The sequence below is a fragment of the Cebus imitator genome, unplaced genomic scaffold (assembly GCF_001604975.1).
Source record: "Cebus imitator isolate Cc_AM_T3 unplaced genomic scaffold, Cebus_imitator-1.0 Scaffold148, whole genome shotgun sequence".
NCBI lineage: Eukaryota > Metazoa > Chordata > Mammalia > Primates > Cebidae > Cebus > Cebus imitator.
In genome coordinates, this window is record NW_016107463.1 from 1961310 (window position 1) to 1978021 (window position 16712).

At 40.5% G+C, this 16712-nt stretch overlaps 1 non-coding gene and 1 pseudogene across 1 annotated transcript; both read right to left on the minus strand.

Annotated features, from left to right (window-relative positions):
- Positions 1-7216: 7216 nt before the first annotated feature.
- On the minus strand, positions 7217-8092 carry LOC108314090 (annotated as a pseudogene).
- Positions 8093-13408: 5316 nt separating this feature from the next.
- On the minus strand, positions 13409-13512 carry LOC119473318. Its single transcript, XR_005202521.1, has one exon. It is a non-coding gene; the product is annotated as a U6 spliceosomal RNA (small nuclear RNA).
- Between the last annotated feature and the right edge of the window lie 3200 nt (positions 13513-16712).

A 16712-nucleotide genomic window follows, 5' to 3' on the forward strand; every position in this document is an offset into this window, starting at 1 on the left:
TCAGGTTCTCACAGGGTGGCTATTGTCCCAAACAGGCTAAGTGGAAAGAACATGGGATTTGCAATCAGAGGAAAAATTATCTAAGTATTTTCTGGCTATGTGATTTGTTGTGAGGGAGACTTGGCAGAGACACTTGCTGCCTGGGCTGCTCAGCCAAGTTGATGAAGCTGACTTGGCTTTTCCTAGTCTAGGACTTTGACTCCTTGCAAGAGTTGGGGACAGGGTAACCTAAGACCAGGCTGCCAAACTCCTGGCCAAGGTTGAAAACAACACAGGCCCTCACTTTGTTGTCTTTTGCAGCGTTTACACATTTTGAATTTGAATAATTTTAGTGGGATACACTCTCTAGTTCTCTAGAGGTTCTACCATTCCCTATTGTTTCACGAACCCATGATTCACAATTATTATTAGGCCAATTTCTCCTGTGATTCCTTCTTCCTGGAGAACTCTTCTCTCAGATCTTCTTATGGTTAAGATCCTTCTCATCACTCGGATCTCAGCTCAAATGTCACCTCTTCTGAGAAGCTATCCTTGCTCACCCTAGATCAGTGCCATCCAAAAGGCATGTCATATGAATCACGAATGTGAGACACTATGAAGGTTTAAATTTTCTAGTAGCCATATTTTTAAAAAAGGTAAAAGGAAACATGTAAAATTGATTTTATTTATCCATTTTATTTAGTGTAATGTGTCTAAAATGTTGTTTAAACATGTAATCAATAAAAAAAATTATAATTGGGATATCTCACATTCTTGTTTTTGTGTACTGTCTTCAAAATTCAAAGTGTTTGTTGTTGTTGTTGTTGTTGTTTTTGTTTTTTGAGACAGAGTCTCACTCTGTCACCCAGGCTGGGGTGCAGTGGCACAATCTCAGCTCACTGCAACCTCTGCCTTCTGGATTCCAGCAATTCTCCTGTGTCAGCCTCCTGAGTAGCTGGGACTACAGGCACATGCCACCACATCCAGATAATTTTTGTATTTTTAGTAGAGATGGGGTTTCACTATATTGCTCAGGCTGGTCTCAAACTTCTGACCTTAGGTGATCTGCCTGCCTTGGCCTCCCAGAGTGCTGGGATTACAGGCGTGAGTCACCAAGACCGCCTCCAATGTGTATTTTATACTTAACAACACATTTCCCCTTGGACTGGCCACATTTGAAATGCTCCATAGACAGATGTAGTTGAATGGCTACCACATTAGACAACCCTAGAGCAAGGAAGCCCCCTTCTCTACTCAAAAGGCCTGTTTAATTGCTTTCAGAGCACTTATCACAATCTAAAGTTATCTTATCTATTTCTTCTTTGCACACTTACTGTTTGTCTTCCTTCCTAGAATGTAAACTCCAACAGAGAGATTTTATTCCATTCACTGTTTCGTCCCCACCCATCAATAAATACTTTTTAGATGGATGAAGGAATGAATGCTTAATTGTTGAATAGATGAATGAGTGAATCAATGATTGAAAATGGATGAAGTGGACTGATCTCTGTAGGTATTTGAACATGTGATCCCTGCCTTAGGTGAATCACTAGACTTTTCAGTGCCTTTACAAAATGGGGGCAATTCCATCAACTTCATAGGGTCATAAAATTTAAACAATAATGTATATGAAATTGTTTCTTAAACTGTAAAGTCCTCGGTAAATGGCAGTTATTGTTTCTAAATGACTTGCCTAAAATATGTAGTCTGTAAGTAGTGTAAGAGAGGGATTTTGGAATCACGTGGGGCTGGCTCTGCCATTAGCCAGTTACATGACTTGGAGACATTGTTTACCCTCTGTGAACTACTAGTGCAGAATCTCCTTGGAAGTGGCCTGGCAAGCTGGATTTTTAACAACCATCACAAGCAATTCTTATTATCAAGCAGGTTTGGGAAACATGGGATATGAAATTACTGTTCTACCAGGGCTGTCTGTGATTGCAGTTAAGACATGGTTATCCTGTCAAGGTTAACTCCTCTTCAATTGAATGGACAGCTTCAGAAAGATGATGAACAGTGATTAGAAAGTTGACAGCACCTCGTCAGCCAGATGGGCACTATCAATTCTGGTGATCAATGGAGTGACAGATGCTGCCAAATCACACTCCTTCTCTCCCCTGAAGGCTGATGTCAGCTCTAGCATCAATTACCCGGGTCACCGTGCATTTTTCAGGGTAGAAATGAAAATCAAGACAAAGGACCTTAAGAAGAGAGGAGCAGAATATCTTGATCATCTGAAAGAGGAATCCTACCCTAGTGGCTACTGAGAAGGCACTTCCTGGCTACCTACTGACAGGCCCCCAGACAGAAAGTCAGGGACCCCAGCGAGGGTCTTGTAAGTTGTTCCAGCCCTTTTGAACTCCTGGCCTCAAGCAATTCTCCCGCCTCAGCATCCCAAGTAGTTGGGATTACAGGTATGAGCCATCACGCCCGGTGGAATTACATACTCTTACACTTTGGTGATATGAGTATCAATGAGTCCAAATCCTTCAATGAGATGGGAAGGTGTGCAATATGGTGATAGGCATAAACATTACAGATATATGTATCCTTGAATCCAGTAATTCCATTTCTGCTATACAACATGTTAACATATAGGAAAATACCCTGAATGTATACATACACAGGAATATTACTCAACTTTAAAAAAGGATGAAATTTTGATACACACTACAACATGGATAAATTTTGGCTGAGTGAAATAAGCTATAAATGGTATATAAATAAGTAATTAAGTGTAATAAGCCAACACACACACAAATATTGTATTCTCTCACTTATATGAAGTACCTAGAACAGTTAAATTCATAGAGATAGAAAGTAGGATACGGCTGCTAGGGGCTGGAGGGAGGGAAAATGGGGAGCTATTGTTCAATGGGCGTACACTTCAGCTTGGGATGATAAAAAATTCTGGAGATGGTTGGTGGTGGTTGCATAACAATGTGAATGTGCTTAGCCCCTGACTGTATACTTAAACATGATTAAGATGCACATTTTATTTTATATATATTTTACCACAATTAAAGCAATCATATGTGCAAGTTTGTTCATTACAGTGCTATTCATAAGAAGATGGAAACAACCTCAGTATCCATCAGCAGAGAACTGGTTACATATCAATCATAATAGAGTCATACAACAAAATTCAATGCAGCTGGTAGAAAAGGGAAGTTCTACTTTTTCCTTTTTTTTGAGACAGAGTTTCTCTTGTTGCTCAGGTTGGAGTGCAATGGTGAGGGCTTCGCTCACTGTAAACTCCACCTCCCGGGTTCAAGTGATTCCCCTCCCTCAGCCTCCTGAGTAGCTGGGATTAAAAGCATGCACCACCAAGCGTGGCTAATTTTGTATTTTTAGTAGAGACAGGGTTTCTCCATGTTGGTCAGGTTGGTGTCAAACTCCCAACCTCAGTTGATCCACCCACCTTGGCCTCCCAAAGTGCTGGGATTACAGGTGTGAGCCACCATGCCCGGCCAGGACATTCTTTATACATCTGACATGTATGTTGGATATTGTTTGTTTTCCCCCTTCAAATTCACTATTTACCATCTCTGCCTTATTTTGTTTGCTAAAAGGCTGCCCTCTATGGAATGAATCAACTGGGCTCCATTTTCCTCTTCTTTCCATGGTAAGACAGGGAGTTTCCTGGTGCCCTCTCACCTCAGCCTCAGACTGGTGGTGGCTTTGTTCTTTTCCCAAAGGTCACAGCTCCTATTGGGCAGAGTTCTAGCAATATCTGCATTCCTACCTTACCTCTTTGAGTCTGGCATCAATGATGACATGCAATCACTGAGGTTGATATATTGGAACGTCCTTGGAATACTGTATAGGTAGAAGATCAAAGCCTTAGGAAGAAAGAAATGCTTAACTAGACTGAGTGTAAGCTGCTAAGCCACCTGCTATCATTTCACCAATATGTCAGGGAGGTCTGGAGGTCTTTTTTCCTAAGACATTAGGAAATACTTTAGTGAAAGGAAAGGAGCACCAGAATCCTTGAAAAACTCTGTGGCTGTTTTCTCTGGGCTGGAATGAGGGTAGGAGACTCTGCAGTGGAGTTAGGTACCTGATTTCAATGGCAATAATAGAATCCTAGTGTGGTGGAGGCCAGGCAGCAGCAAGACAAGGAGAGTGCATTACTCTAATAAGCCACAAGGACTCCTGAGTAGAAATAAGAGGTTTGACCTGTAGGGATCTGTGAAGGTGGCTCAAGAAATAGGTAAATTTCCAAGGTACTGCTTGATCTGAGAAGCAGAAAAAACTCTAGGAAAGGTGGGCAAAAATCTGACCTGGTATCTTGTGCATTTCCCAGATCTAAGATAGTATGTCGGCTTTGGAGCTCCTAGATTGAGGAGGAGGAGGAAGGGCCTATTGAGGAAGGACTCTGCAATGAGACCTCAAACCTTCCTTAGAGGAACTTAAAATCCTTTACCAGGGTGAGTATACAATGGAAAAAGTTTATACCCAAACTCTCCTGGAATTACTAGATATTGGCTCTAAAGTTATGTTAGCTGGGTGCAGTGGATCATGCATGTAATTCCAGCACTTGGGTAGGCCGAGGCTAAAGGACTGTCTGAGCCCAGGAGTTTCAGTTGACAGTTAGCTATGCTCATGCCACTGCACTCCAGCTGGGACAACAGAGTGAAATCCTCTCTCAAAAAATATATATTTTTTAATTCTAAAAAACATGATGTTAAGGTCCAAGGACCCAAATACTGCTATGGTCCACCTGTCAAGAAAGCAGGTATGGAAGTTGGGTGAAAGGTGGAGTCTTGTTTTAAGTCCATCACAGAGTGGGTCCAGTAAGGTCCCTGTGCTAATTCCTCTTGTCTCAGACTGCAGAGTGGTAACAGGTATACTCAATAAATCTGCGAACCCCTGTCATGGCTCCCTGACCCATGGAATGGATGCTATTATGTAGGATGGGTTAAATAGCAGCTCCTGGAACTGCCCCCACCCTGACCTCCAAGCTAAGAGAGGGAACCAAAATCAATACCATATTCTTGGGGGAATTACAGAGATTAATGACTCAATCAAAGACACACACACACAAAAAAACCACATAATGAGTGATTTCTACCATATGCTCCTTTAACTCATCTGTTTGTATAGTGCAACAGCCACAAGACTTGGAGAATGACCGTAGATTATTGCAAAGCTATTCAGGAGGTAATGCCATAGCAGCTGATGGTCTGGATGTAGCAACTTCACTGGTGCAAGTTAGCATCGCCTCTCATCACCCATGACCGGTATTCTACTATTTATTTATCATAGACTTTTGTTTATTACCATCAACAAAGATAATCTGAAGTAGTTTGCCCTCATGAAGAAAGAAGAGTAGTAAATTTACTGTTTTATCTCAGGGCTCAGTCAGCTCTATTTCTGTCACAACATAGTCCAGAGGAAGGAAACTCGATCCTCTTGATGTCTCACAGAGTATCATGTTGGCCTGCTGTATCAATAAGGTTATATTAACTGGACCTGGTGAATGGAAAGTAGCTAGTACTCTAGATACCGTTATAAAACATAGGCATGCTGGAGCATGGAAAATACACCTACCGAGGGACTTGCCACAGCAGGTATGTTTCTATGGACATCCATGGATTGGGGCATATTCACGTGGCTCCCCTACAATGGGAAGTAAGTTGCTTCACTTTGTACCTTGTACTGTGAAGAAAGGGGCACAATGCTCTTTTGGTGTTAGAGGCAACATGTACCACATTTAAGTGTGCTGCTCTGACCCATGTACTGGGTCCATTTTGAGTGGAGTTCAAAGAGAAGACTCTCCAGCAAGTTAAGGCTGTGGTTCAAAATGCCCTGCCTGGCCAGGTGCAATGGATCACTCCTGTAGTTCCAGCACTTTGGGAGGCCAAGGTGGGCACATACACTTGAGCTCAGGAGTTTGGGACCAGCCTAGGTGACATAGCGAAACCGTATCTCTACCAAAAAATTAAAAAAACTAGCTGGGTGTGGTGGCGTGTGCCTGCAGTTCCAGCTACGCAGAGGGCTGAGGTGGGAGGATGGCCTGAGCCTGGGAGGTGGAGGTTGCAGTGAGCTGAGATTGCACCACTGCACTCCAGCCTGGGTGACAGAGAGAGACCCTGTCTCAAAACTGAAATAAAAATAAAAATAAAATAAAGTGTAAAAAACCCAAAATGTCCTGACAGTTGGGCCTTATGACTTAGAAGATCTGATATCTGTGGCACACAGAAAGGCTGCGTGAAGCCTCTGATAAGACCCAATAGAGCAATCACAGCCCAGACCCTCACGTTTCAGAGTAAGGCCATGCTCTCTTCTGACAACTGTGCTCTGTTTGAAAAACAGCTCCTGGCTTACTTCTGGGTCCTGGTAAAGACTGAATGAATGTCTTATTATGGGATACTAACTAGCCCTGTGCCCCAAATTACCCATCAAGAACTGGAAGTTATTTGATGCACAGAATCAGAAAATTGGACACATGCAGCAGCATTCCAATCTTAAGTGAAAATGAGATACTCAACGCCAGGCAGAGGAGGTCTGGAAGGCACAGATAACCGCGTGATAACTCAAACTCCTATAGTACCTGAGCCTCTCATTCAACTCGTACTGAAGGCCGCTTGGGTATTGTTTTTTTTTTTTTTTTTTTTTAAGGTAAGATGGTTGTTTTATTCCTTGTACTGAAACCAGTGAAACTAGTAAGATGTCATCATGATTCAGCAAATACAGGACCTCTTTCTAGAAATATTAGCATAATCAGTAAATTAGGGACTAGAGTAAAATGCAGAGCCAAAAGGGGCTGAGGAAATCAATAAAGAATGTTACAGCTTAAACCTTCACCTCAATAACTGAGGTTTTTAAAAAAATAAGCAAAGCCTCCCAATCCCGGAAAAGGGGAATATATCTTCATCACACCAATTTGTACTTTTATTTTCTATTCTTGAGGTTAGAATCTAAATCCTAAAGATATTCAAACCAGTATACCTACTGCTCTATAGCTAGAGACAGCTTCTATCCTTTGCCCTTAGAAGTAAAGTTTATTAAAGCATCTTTTCTACAGGAAGATCCAATAAGAAAAAAGAAATAAACCCCTCTGATTAGGCTACAACCATACCCTACCCTTGACCAAATTGACTATATAGGCATAGTGGAAACCAGATCACGTGGTTTCCAAACCAGAAAAATCCTATGGGCGAGGGGAGGTGGGGAGAGGAAGGATTCAGCCAGTGGCCTGACTGACATTGAGTAATATCAATTTCACTTGACTTCACCCATCTTCAGGTTGCATGTTTGTTGAGTAGTTTAGGAATAAATCCATGGTTTTTGTAGCACTAAAATACCTAATGGTCTGCTGTATTACATTATGGTTTTCCCCAGTAGTTTCTAAGGCAGCCACCAAGTCACTGGCAGGAGAGAATTTTGCTGGAAATTCCTCTCCACAGGACTGCAGAGATTCCTCTCCACAGTTATTGAAGGGATCGCTCCAGTCCTGGTTGTCCCAGGACTGGGTGCACGAGGTCTCAGTGTTCCAGGAGTGGTTGCTTTAGGACTGGAGGTTCCAGGTCTGGTTGCTCCATGTTGAATTGCTCCAGATCTGGTTGTTCCACACTGGAAGGTTCGCAGTCGTGTTCACCAGGCATCAGTAGGAAGAGCAGAGGTAGGTAGGTGCTGAGGCCTTCTGAGTCACATCATTGCTACCCTTTGGCCGGTTGCTTTCCTGACACCTGTTAAGATTTTATTGTCTGGAATCAAGTCTTAACCTGTTTATAGCTAAAGTTCAGGATATTGGAAAGTTCTTGCATCTGCTGGAGGCTGAGCTATTTCTGTCTCTGAAATCTATCACTGAGTATTGTACACACAGCTGGGTGGTGGAAGAGAACACAGTTCTGGTCTTCCATTTCTTGACTAGGACCTTGTCTTCCCTTTTTGTGGTGCTCTTCACTACAGAAGTGTGTTGTTTCCCTTTGGGACTGCTGGAAGAATCAGGGCTGTCCAGTCTTGTGTGAAGCATTTCAGCAGAAGACATTTGCAAGGATGGATAGTCTTCTTCAGGCCCACAAGTCACAGGTGTTGGTGAAGAGTCTTTACAGTTGGCTGCTTCAGAGCAAGGCAGGCTTTGGGGACAAGCTGGATCCACACTCATGTTATTATTGGGAAAGAGGAGGAAAAATTTAAGAGCTTGACTGTAAAAAAAAAAAAAAAAAGAAAAAAAAGAAAAAAAAAGGCCAAGGCTTTAAGTCTTTTTTTTCTGGAAGATCTGAGAGAAATATGACCTCCAGAAGTGAAAGTACCAAGAAGCTGGGATGAAGTGAGTCGCCTCCAAAATAACAGGAGGCAATCAGCTCAGTCCAACTGGGCATTCTTTATGAACAGTTAACAGAGGAGGAAAAGCTGCATGTCTGATTATAAATGGGCCTTTATGACATGCAGGCACCAGCAGATGCAGATGGTCATTGGATTTCGGCCTCACTTACAGATGGCCAAGAAAGTGTAGTGAAGGGAAATTTTCCCAAAGGACAAAACTTCAGGTGGTGCATTGAGTTATCCACTTTGCATGGGAGAAGAAATGGCCTGAGGTATGGATCAGTGCTAATGTTGGCGTAGTGGCTAATGTACTGGCCCACTTTTCAGAGAAAGAATGAGACTGGAAGACTAGGGCAAAGAAATCTGGGGGAGAGGCATGTAGATTGAATGGGCACAGAGTGAGCTTCTTGATCCCTGTGATTGCTCACCAGAGGTCAAGCACTGCAGAGGAGTTTTGCAATAATCAGATGGATAAGACGATCCCTGTCATGCATGTCAGTTAGCTTCTCCCTCCAGTCATTCTGGTGCTTGCCCAGTCGGAAAGGGTACCATGTGACCATGGCAACAGGGATGGAGGCCATGGACTTCCCTTCCCTCAGGTGATCTGGTCACCACAGCTTCAGTGCTTAACCTACTGATAGCAGAGGCTAAGGGTGATCTTATCATGTTGCATTATTCTCTGGAGGGATCACCCAAGCACCTGTGTCGGGTTGATTACATTGGAACACTTTTATCACAGAGGGGGCATCAATGTGTTCTTAATGAATAAATACATATTCAGGGTATGGATTTACTTTCCCTTCTCAGGGCGCATCAATTTGTTCTTAATGAATAAATACGTATTCAAGCTATGGATTTACATGATACTTCTTACAGCATATGTTGACTTAAACGTTTGTTTATCTTTTATCATGGTGTCCCATTCAGCATTTGCCCTTGCCAGAGGCAGATTTCATGGCAAAGATGTGCAACAATACGCTCTCAGAACATGTTGGTCTAACCGCATGTCTAATCCCTCAGAAGTAGCTAGCTTGAAAGAATGATGGAAAGACCCACTAAAATTTGAGGTACTGTTCTAGAGAATGCAGTACATGTATGCCTTAATCCAGGGACCACTCTACAATGGTGACTGCCTTATAGTCAGGATCCAAGGGCTTGAGAACCAAAAAGTAAGGTATTTCATTATTATTCCTTACAACTCCTAGAACTTTTCCCATTAATCCCCATATCCATGGATTTGGTGGGTTTGGGGGGGTCCAAGTGCCCAAGGGAGGAATGCTTTTCCATGCTATACAGTCAGGCAGTCCTGTTAAATGGAAAATTGAGCCCTTCCTCTCTGGCCGTTTTTGGCTCCTGTGCTACTTAACTTAGAGGGAGCTAAAGGGGTGACTCTTTTGGATGGATGATAGAAACCAATTAATAATGAGGAAATGAGTTGCTACCTTATAAGATGTTTGAAACCCAGGGAATTCACTGTAGCAATCAGTGAGCCCCCCAAAGACTGAGGTATGACAGGAAGGAGGTTGGGGTCACCCTATCAGGTAAAGAACCTCACCCAGCTTAGATTTTAGCAGAGGATAAAGGGAATGTGGAATGAATAGTGAAAGAAAAAAGTCTTGATTCTCAAATTAGATTTGTAACTGGTTAGAGAATTGAGGAATGCAGTAGATGTTTTGTGTTCATTGTCTCCCCTATGTCCTTCTCTGTTAGTTTTTTTGCAATGTCTTAATAAAACATAATTCATATACCCTGTAACATAAAATTCACCATTTTAAAGTACATAATTTAATGTGTTTTTTCCTATATTCATAGCACCGCCATCTAATTCCTGCGCATTTCCATCGTCTCAAGAAGAAACCTCTGTCAGCAGTTATTCTCTATCATCTCTTCCCCCATCCATTGTCAATCACTAATCTACTTTTTGTCTCTATGGATTTGCCTATTCTGGACATTTCATATAAATGGATTCATACAGTATGTGACTCTTTGTGTCTGCTGTATTTTAGAATAATGTGTTCAAGGTTTATCCGTATAGTAGCATGTGTTAGTACTTCATGCCTTCTTATGGCTAATATTCCCTTGTATGAATATACCATATTTTGCTAATCAATTAATCAACTGCTACACATTCTTTCTACTTTTTCCTATTATAAATAATGCTGCTATAAACATTCATGTACAAGTTTTTGTTGACATATGTTTTCTTTTTTTGTTGTTTATATACTTGGTAGTAAAATTTCTGGGTCATGTACTGAGAAGTAACATCTTTAATGTTTTGAGCAACTTCCAAACAGTTTTCCACAGTTCTATACCACTTTTAAATTTCCACCAATATATGAGAGTCTCATTTTCTCCACATTCTTGTCATTAAAAATTATTATTATTTTTATTATAGCCATCCAGTGGGTATGAAGTGACTTCTCATTGTGGTTTTGATTTGCATTTTCCTAATGACTAGTGATGCAAAACATCTTTTTATAAGTCTTTTTGGCCATTTGCACATCTTCTTTGAAGAACTCCCATCAAATCTCTTACCCACTTTTTAATTGGGCTGTCTTTTAAATATTGCATTGTAAGAGGTTTTTTTTTTTTTGTTATGAATTTTAGATACACTAGACCTTTAGCAGAGACACGATTTGCAAATATTGCCTTCTATTCTGTTGGTTGTCTTTTCACTTTCTTGGTGGTGTCTTCTGATACTCAGAAGTTTTAAATTTTGATAAAGTTCAGGCAGCCTGTCTATTTCTTCTTTGGATGCTTGTACTTTTAGTGTCATATCTAAGAAACCATTGCCTAATCCAAAGTCACAAAGATTTACACTTAAGTTTCCTAGACAGTGCTGGATATTTTCTACTTTTCTAGATGCATGCTGCACATTTCCATTGTGCTTTGGGCCCCAGGAGGCTGACCTTTGTGGACTGCATCAACCAAGGCCCCCTGCCCTCCAGGTTTTGGTTGGAATCAGTCAATAGGAGGCTCCAGGAGGAGACTGGAAAGTAGAAAGAAAGAGAGGTTAGGATATTAGGATATTCCGCAAGCTCCCTCTCTGCTGAGGTGAAAGTTGGCAGTGATTGTGTTTTTCATTTAGCAGTACCATTCCTTTTGGGTCACCCTGTCCCACAGCAAAAGATCTCTCTGGGTTGTGGTCAACAGTCCATCTACTTAAAATTTCAGGTGTAAGGGTGCTAGTGGCTTCTTATGGTTGCTAGCCCTGGGGTGCATCATCATCATCCTTTATCGGTTTCTCCTAACCTTGCCAAAATCTTCATAAATAGTCCTGTTATTAAACTCCCTTTAATCAGGTGTTTCTAGTGTTCCATCTGCTTTCCATCTTCCCTGATAGTACAAAATGGAAAGATGTGCAACATATAAGTCCAAGAAGCAAGACGCAGAACAGCGTGATATGCAATCTATAATATTCTATTATTTGTAAGAGAAAGAATAAGGAAAATATATCTTATTTTCTTAAATACTATATTAGTTAGGAATTAGGTTAAGCATTAAATAATAATATCCAAAAAGAACTGTGGCTTTAAAAAGATTGAAGTTTTTTTTTTCTTTCTCATTTTTTATTTTTGTTTTTGGACTCTCAATTCAAGTCATTGGCCTGTATTATTTAGCCTTATGCCAGTACCACAGTGTCTTACCTACTGCAAAGCAGCAGTAATCAAGACACTGTGGTACAGGGTCTCGCTCTGTTGCCCAGGCTGGAGTGCAGTGGTATGATCTCGGCTTACTGCAGCCTCTGCCTCCCGGGCTCAAGCGATCCTCTCACTTCATCCTCCTCAGTAGCTGGGACTATAGGCAATTGCCACCATACCTGGCTAATTTTTGTGTTTTTTGTAGCAATGGGGTCTCACCGTATTGCCCAGGCTGGTCTTGAACTCCTAAACTGAAGTGATCTGCCCACTTTGGCCTCCCAAAGTGCTAGGATTACAGGCTATTTCTCTCTGTAAATGTCTGGGGCAGGCAGTCCAAGGCTGAGGGCAAGTGCTGTGCTCCATAATACACTCAGGGAGTCAGTTTCTTTCTAGTTCACCAGCCCTTCATCCTTAGGGCATGGTCTTGTCCTCCAGTCTAATGTTACATTCACTTTCCAGGCAGCAGGATGAAGGACTGGGAGAAGAAGGGGCAAAGGGCATATCCCAAGGAAGGTTCCTGGAAATTGCCTCATAGCCTGTTTGTCTGTTTCCCATCTGGCCACATCTAACTGTAAGGGAGCCTGGGGAACATAGTTTTAATTCCTGGCAGCCAGGTGTCCAGCTAAAAATTCTAACAGTATTTAAGAAGAGAAGAATGAAAATTGGAAGTAATTAATGGTCTTTGTCACATATGTGCATTTAAAAGTAATGTGAGAAGAATATTAGGAAACCGATAGCAATGGTTATCTGGGGAGGGGAGAGGAGGTGGCAGGTGAGAACAACACAGATGAGGAATAATAGGTGCAAAGAGAGTCTTCGCTGTGTCTCTTGCTACATATTTTGACTATGAACCATGTGTAGGTATTACCTATTTCTAAACTTAGATTAATTTAAAATTCCTTCCCAAAGATAATAAGAGAAAATAAAGAAAAAATATTCCAACCTATCTCCACTTCGGTAAGAACAAAAGAGCCACAGAATTAAGTGAGCTAATGGCCCCAACTATAGAGCCATTAATGACCTAATCAGAAGAGGTAGGTATTACCAGGGTGTATTAGCTTTCTATTGCTGTGTAGCAAATACCACAAACTTAGCAGCTCAAAATAACACAGATTTATTATCTCACAGTTTTTGTGTTGCGAGTCTGGTTTTAACTGGGTCCTCTGCTCAGGGTCTCATAAAGCTTAAATTAAGATGTTGTATAGCTGTGCCATCCTGAGGAGGTTTAATTAGGGAAAGAGCCGCTTCTAAGCTCACTTAGATTGCTGGGAGAATACATTTTCTTGCTGTTGTCGGCTGTAGTCTGGGGACACTCCCAACTGCTAGAGGCTGCTCTCAGATCCTAGTCATGTGGTCCCTCCATTTCAGCAACTTGCCTTTATCAAATTTTGCTCCTACTTTAAATCTCTGTTTTTTCTTCTGTGACCAGCTAAAGAAAACAAACTGCTCTTAAGTGGCTAATATGATTAAGATAGGTACACACAGATAGTCGTCCTTTTCTTTTCCTTTTTTTTTAAAATATGGAACGCTTCATGAATTTGTGTGTCATCCTTGTGCAGGGGCCATGCTAATCTCTGTATAGTTCCAATTTTAGTATATGTGCTACCGAAGTGAGCACGAGACATTCTTTTTTTTTTTTTTTTTTTTTTTTAGATGAAGTCTCGCTCTGTCGGTCAGACTGGAGTGCAGTGGTGCGATCGCAGCTCACTGCAACCTCTGTCTCCTGGGTTCAAGTGATTCTCCTGCCTCAGCCTCCTGAGTAGCTGGGATTACAGGCTCCTGTCACCATGCCCACCTAATTTTTGCAGTTTTAGTAGAGATGGGGTTTCACTATTTTGGCTAGGCTGGTCTTGAACTCCTGACCTCGTGATCCTCCCACCTTGGCCTCCCAAAGCGTTGGGATTACAGGCGTGAGCCACCATGCCTGGCAATAGTCTTCCTTTCTTAAAGTTAACTGTGCCCATAAAGATCAGTGGAAGAGAATAGACAGCTCAGAAACAAACCCTCACATAAGCAGCCAAATGATCTACAACAGGCATGCCAAGACACTCAGTGGGAGAAAGGCCAGTTTCTTTAACAAATAGTGCTGGGAAAACTGGATGTCCACATGTAGAAGGATAAATCTGGATGCTTATTTTGCAGCATACACAAAAATTACCTCAAAACAGATTAAAAATCTAAATGTAAGGGCCAAAACTATAGAGCTCCTAGAATAAAGCAGAGAGGAAAACTTTCATGACATTGGATTTGGCAATGATTTCTTGGAGATGACATTGAAAGCACAGACAACAAAACATAGATAAATGGGAATATATCAAGCTTAAAAACTTCTTTGCATCAACAGACACAACGGATTGAAAAGACAATGTATGGAATGGGAGAGATATTTGCTAATCATATATTTGTAAAGGATTAATATCCAGAATATATAAAAAACTTCTAACACTTAACAGCATAAAAAACAACCCAAATAAAAAGTGGGTAAAGAACTTGAATAGATGTTTCTCTAAAGATGATACACAATTGGTCAATAAGCATATGAAAAGATGCTCAACATTGCTAATCAGTAGAGAAATACAAACCACAAACCACAGTATCACCTCACACTCATTAGGATGGCTACTATTTAAAAAAAGCACACAAATTACAAATGTTAGCAAGGATGTGGACAAATTGGAACCCTTGTGCACTGTTGGTGGGACTGTAAGATGGTGCAAGTGCTCTAGAAGACAGTGTGACAGCTCCTCAAAAAATTACAGATAGAACTACCATATGATCCGCCAATCCTACTTCTGGGTATATAGCCAAAATAATTGAAAGCACAGTCTCGAAAAGATATTTGCACACCCATCCACGTTCATAGCAACATTATTCACAATATCCAAGAGGTGGAAGCAACCCAGTATCTATTGATAGAAAAATGGATAAATATAATTTTGTAAATACATATAATGATCCTTAAAAGAGAAGAAAATTTTATCACATGCTACAACATCATGAACTTTAAGAACATTATTCTAAGAGAAATAAGCCAGTCACAAAAAGATAAACACTCATAGGAGGTATTGAAAGTATTCTTGTTCATAGAAACAAAAAGTAGAATGGTGGTTGCCAGGGGCTGGGGGAAAGAGGAATGAAAAGCTGTTGTTCGAATGGGTGTAAAGCTTTAGTACTGCAAGATGAAAAAGTTCTGGAGATCTGCTGCATAACAGCAATGTGTATATATTTAACACTACTGAACTGTACACTCTAAACTGGTTAAGAGAGTGAATACTATTTTTGTAACCAGAATTAAAACAGTAAGTCAACTGCTCTCTAACACAACCTAATCAAAGGAGCAATGTCTCATCTCATTATATTCTCAGGTTCTACCCACGACACTCCAAGGGGAGGGGATAAGAAAGGGTGAGTGTCATTTCAGTGTCATCTTAGAATCCTGCCTACCACACAGAGGTACTAAAAGCCCCTTTTCGGGGGGACATTTCCTATCCAGATTTTCGTTTCCTAGCTATAAGTTCTGTAGTTTCCGAATTCTATTTCAAGAGGGACAGGAATTCCTTTTCTTAAATTATAGTCAATGATGCCTGTGTGAATACCATTCCTGTTGGTGGAATTTTATTTTCTGAAGTGGAATAACCTCTCATTCATGGTGTGTTCTTTATGTTAGACTGACCAGTTTGTGGAAGCCCTGGTTTCATTTGGTTGAGATAATCACCAGAGCCTACGTGGGAAGACCTCATTTTTAGTCAAAAAATATTTCTTAAGAGTTAATCATTTGAACACTCATGGAAATAGGGAGCCGTAAGGACTTGAAATCATTGTTGGTAGCATTTTTAACTTTGTCCCAGATCTCAGGAAGCAATGTCCATGAGAAATTTGAATGTAAATAATATGGTGCCTAAGCAATATTCTTTTTAAAAAGTAACTTTTTATTTTATAACAATTTTAGATTTACAAAAAAGTTGCAAAGGATTCCTATATACCCTCTCAGCCACTGTTTATATCTTATACCACCATTTGTAATTTACCAGGACTGAGAAATATTGATATATTTCTATGAACTAAGCTTCAGACTTTTTTATTTCCCCAGTTTTTCCATTAATGTCCTTTTTCTGTTCCAAGATCCAACCAGTATATCACACAGTGCATTATGTCTTTGAGAGTTCCTCAGTCTTTTTTTGTTTTTCATGACCTTGACAGTTTTGAGTTGTTCTGGCTGTGTATCCTACAGAATGTTTCTCTATCTGAGTTTGTCTCATGTTTTTCCCTTCAAAGGGGGGAGAAAGTTAACCTCCTATAGATATTTGGAATCCTTCTGTAAGAAATACTTGTCTCTTCTCCATTTATTTACTCATTCAATCATTTGCTTACATCAGTATGGTCTCGTGGATACTTATTTTGAACTTTGTGTACTAATCTAACATTATATAATTTATTTTGTTATTAAATTGTTCTAGCTTTGGCCATTGGGAGCTCCTTCAGGTTGATTTCTTGTCCTTTTTAGGCAATATTCTTAAACAGTTACAAACTTGAGAGGATTGTGAATACAGTTTTTATTGAGGAAAGATACACAAATGAATCCATTAACAGATGGCTTACAGAAAGAATTTAATCATAGTATGTAAGGCATACTTTATCTGCAAGAGAAGTAGATAATAAACCTAGCAATTAAAACTTAATTTGTAGCATATAATATTCTAAAATCAAAGGAACGACTTTGTATATATCACATACATATGTGTGTGTATATACATATTATATATATAACTTCTGTCTAGAAAGAGAAAACCCCTCTATACCTTCTTCATCTTAGTCAGA